At 46.5% G+C, this 4,267-nt stretch overlaps 1 non-coding gene across 1 annotated transcript; it reads left to right on the top strand.

Annotated features, from left to right (window-relative positions):
- Positions 1 to 1,149: 1,149 nt before the first annotated feature.
- Positions 1,150 to 3,072, top strand: LOC126877702 (small subunit ribosomal RNA). Its single transcript, XR_007695257.1, has one exon. It is a non-coding gene; the product is annotated as a small subunit ribosomal RNA (ribosomal RNA).
- Positions 3,073 to 4,267: the final 1,195 nt, after the last annotated feature.

The raw sequence follows: 4,267 nt of genomic DNA, 5'->3' as shown, positions 1-4,267 counted from the left end.
TATTGTAATTGATTATAAACTTATTTTTTGTCCGTATTCGATAAAAGAGTATGTTTACTGATGCAATTTTTCGGTGAAAAAAAAAATTAATTTTTTGGTAAAAATGCATTTCTATTATGTTAATAAAACGTCTGGTAATGTATTTCGATGGTTGGATATTGGCTTTGTATAGTAGTGATCGAGCGTTCGCGAGACTAAGTTCCAGCGTCCCTTCCGAACGGTACGTTGCTACGGAGGTTTTGCACCGTAAGCGCGCGGCCGCTAGCCCGGCCGGCGCCGGCCTTCCGGCTGGCGCTTTCGTATCTATAAGAGAGACGTCGAGCCGGACGGTTCGGTCGGAACAGCGTTGAGCGCGTGGCTATTCTACGGCCTCGGTTGAGAATTCAGTCACCGCTCCTCGAGTCTTAGTGTATTTTACGCTATTTCTCGACTGTTCCTCCGTTCTCGTTCTGGTTTTTTCTCTACACTGCTGCGCCGCGGGTCGCTGTCCTGGACGTAATGACCAAATATCGTGGCAAGGTTCCCCTGAGTCGGGAAGCTGGTGACCTGTGTGTACGTATTCTAACAAAAATTGTTAGATGCGTGTGTGCTTGTACTAACTGAGCATCGATTCATTCAAAAGAGTATAACCGTCTGCTTTCTATAAAAACTTCTGCTTTCGCAGAAGTATCCGATGAGGCGGTAGGAGCGTACTATCTTTGCGTAGTATGTCTTCTGCCGAAAATGTTCTACCGATTGAAAGAATATTCTTACGGTATGTCCAGCGCGACGCACTGGGATACGCGCTTGTTCGTTCAGCGTGAGGTGCGTATACGTGCTTTACCGCTAAGATATTCTAATAAGTCTTTTTACACGAAGACAGCATTATGGAAATGTTCCTTTAGAAGTACGATTCTAAACATTTTATATAAGACTATGAGAAAGAGAGAGAGAGAAGAGAGGAGGTGGAGTTGAGAATTACAAAGTGGCTGCGAGCGGCGTTCGAAGATTATTACTGAACTATGGGTGTATCTCGAACGTCGCTAGGAGATATATTTTATAGATATATCTATCTTAAGAACGAAAAGTCTCGTCGTACGGTGCTTACGTCCCACCTACGACACGAAGAGAACTTAAACGAAATTTATAAGAATTGTTATACGAATAAGATCCCTGGTTGATCCTGCCAGTAGTCATATGCTTGTCTCAAAGATTAAGCCATGCATGTCTCAGTACATGCCGCATTAAGGTGAAACCGCGAATGGCTCATTAAATCAGTTATGGTTTCTTAGATCATACCTACATTTACTTGGATAACTGTGGTAATTCTAGAGCTAATACATGCAAACAGATTCCGACCAGAGATGGTAGGAATGCTTTTATTAGATCAAAACCAATCGGTGGCGGATGGCTCGTCTGTCCGTCCATCGTTTGTTTTGGTGACTCTGAATAACTTTGTGCTGATCGCATGGTCATCTAGCACCGGCGACGCATCTTTCAAATGTCTGCCTTATCAACTGTCGATGGTAGGTTCTGCGCCTACCATGGTTGTAACGGGTAACGGGGAATCAGGGTTCGATTCCGGAGAGGGAGCCTGAGAAACAGCTACCACATCCAAGGAAGGCAGCAGGCGCGCAAATTACCCACTCCCGGCACGGGGAGGTAGTGACGAAAAATAACGATACGGGACTCATCCGAGGCCCCGTAATCGGAATGAGTACACTTTAAATCCTTTAACGAGGACCAATTGGAGGGCAAGTCTGGTGCCAGCAGCCGCGGTAATTCCAGCTCCAATAGCGTATATTAAAGTTGTTGCGGTTAAAAAGCTCGTAGTTGAATCTGTGTGTCACAGTGTCGGTTCACCGCTCGCGGTGTTTAACTGGCATTATGTGGTACGTCCTATCGGTGGGCTTAGCTCCTCGCGGGCGGTCCAACTAATATCCCATCGCGGTGCTCTTCACTGAGTGTCGAGGTGGGCCGATACGTTTACTTTGAACAAATTAGAGTGCTTAAAGCAGGCTACCTTCGCCTGAATACTGTGTGCATGGAATAATGGAATAGGACCTCGGTTCTATTTTGTTGGTTTTCGGAGCCCCGAGGTAATGATTAATAGGGACAGATGGGGGCATTCGTATTGCGACGTTAGAGGTGAAATTCTTGGATCGTCGCAAGACGGACAGAAGCGAAAGCATTTGCCAAAAATGTTTTCATTAATCAAGAACGAAAGTTAGAGGTTCGAAGGCGATCAGATACCGCCCTAGTTCTAACCATAAACGATGCCAGCCAGCGATCCGCCGAAGTTCCTCCGATGACTCGGCGGGCAGCTTCCGGGAAACCAAAGCTTTTGGGTTCCGGGGGAAGTATGGTTGCAAAGCTGAAACTTAAAGGAATTGACGGAAGGGCACCACCAGGAGTGGAGCCTGCGGCTTAATTTGACTCAACACGGGAAACCTCACCAGGCCCGGACACCGGAAGGATTGACAGATTGATAGCTCTTTCTTGATTCGGTGGGTGGTGGTGCATGGCCGTTCTTAGTTGGTGGAGCGATTTGTCTGGTTAATTCCGATAACGAACGAGACTCTAGCCTGCTAAATAGACGTAACTTATGGTATCTCGAAGGCCCCCGGCTTCGGTCGGTGGGTTTTTACTACCAACGTACAAACAAATCTTCTTAGAGGAACAGGCGGCTTCTAGCCGCACGAGATTGAGCAATAACAGGTCTGTGATGCCCTTAGATGTTCTGGGCCGCACGCGCGCTACACTGAAGGAATCAGCGTGTTTTCCCTGGCCGAAAGGCCCGGGTAACCCGCTGAACCTCCTTCGTGCTAGGGATTGGGGCTTGCAATTATTCCCCATGAACGAGGAATTCCCAGTAAGCGCGAGTCATAAGCTCGCGTTGATTACGTCCCTGCCCTTTGTACACACCGCCCGTCGCTACTACCGATTGAATGATTTAGTGAGGTCTTCGGACTGGTGCGCGGCCAATGTGATAAGCATTGCCGATGTTACCGGGAAGATGACCAAACTTGATCATTTAGAGGAAGTAAAAGTCGTAACAAGGTTTCCGTAGGTGAACCTGCGGAAGGATCATTAACGATACGATACCAAAAGAATTTGACTTGAACACATATAAAAACTATGAAATATATATCACAATGGTCGGTAAGGAGCCGTACTCCTCCTGTATCGACGAAAGTATATACGACGTATTAACAAGCTATATACTTTAACAAACGAAAACGCCAGGGAGCTTGGCAACCTCCGTTGGCACGAATAGAAATATTCTTAAGGAGGAGACGACCCTCCAGCTACGGAATTATACGAAGAGAAGGTGGCACTCTCTCTCGATCATCGGGATGAAGAGATATATATACAAGTATAAAAACGAAATGCGAATGAAACTTATTCGAGGCGCCTGCGTGAGGTCGTAAACAGAAAGACCCGCCGTCTCCGAATAAAACATATAACATATAATATATATATATATGAAATTCTAATAAAAGGGAACTCTAGCTTCGAAAGAGCCAACAAAAGTTAAGGCTCGATATCAAACGAAAAAATTACGATGGAAACCAGGTGTAAAGAGAAATGCAGTCGTGGCGCCTGCGAGAGGCCGTACACAGAAAGACCCGCCGTCACGATCTCGTATTTCGTATTTGCATCGTGGAAACCGTACAAACGAAATATAAAAGTCCATGCAAACTAATAAGAAAATCTCTAAAGTGCCTCGTGTCGGAGTGATCATGCTCGCCTATTCTCTTCTATGTTTCGTGGTCTGTGTTGCGTTTGTTCTCCTCCTAGCAACGGGACATATCGAAGACTCCTCTTTGGGATCGAACGAAGCGTCTAGAACGAGTCGACGAGAGCGAAAGAACTTGTAGCGAGTCGCGCAGAGCGAAAGGATACCGATATACATCTTCGAAGGTTCTCTTCGAAGATCCATGGATACCTTCTGCGTCGACTTCTCTCGTCTCTTTCATCGAAACTCTCGTCGTTCTCGAAACGTGCTTCCTACCCAAAGGGCGTGTGCTCTTCGTATGTCGTTTCGTTCGAAATAACGAAACCACGTGTAACATACTCGTGGATCGGGTAACCTAGAACGAAGACGCATCGCGTGGATGTTGGCCCGCTATGCGACGATGACCGATGATGATGATGATGATGATGATGATGATATGATGATGATGTCGATGTCGACGACGACGACGATGAAGACGATGTGTAGCAACGATTCGTAACTAGTCTAGCCGAAGTTCGTTCAGAGGGGAACGCCGCCGGCTTCGAAGCC

Source organism: Bombus huntii, unplaced genomic scaffold (genome assembly GCF_024542735.1).
Source record: "Bombus huntii isolate Logan2020A unplaced genomic scaffold, iyBomHunt1.1 ctg00000219.1, whole genome shotgun sequence".
In the NCBI taxonomy this organism is placed as follows: Eukaryota; Metazoa; Arthropoda; class Insecta; order Hymenoptera; family Apidae; genus Bombus; species Bombus huntii.
Note: the sequence above shows the minus strand (reverse complement) of the source record. Positions and strands in the feature narration are given on the sequence as shown.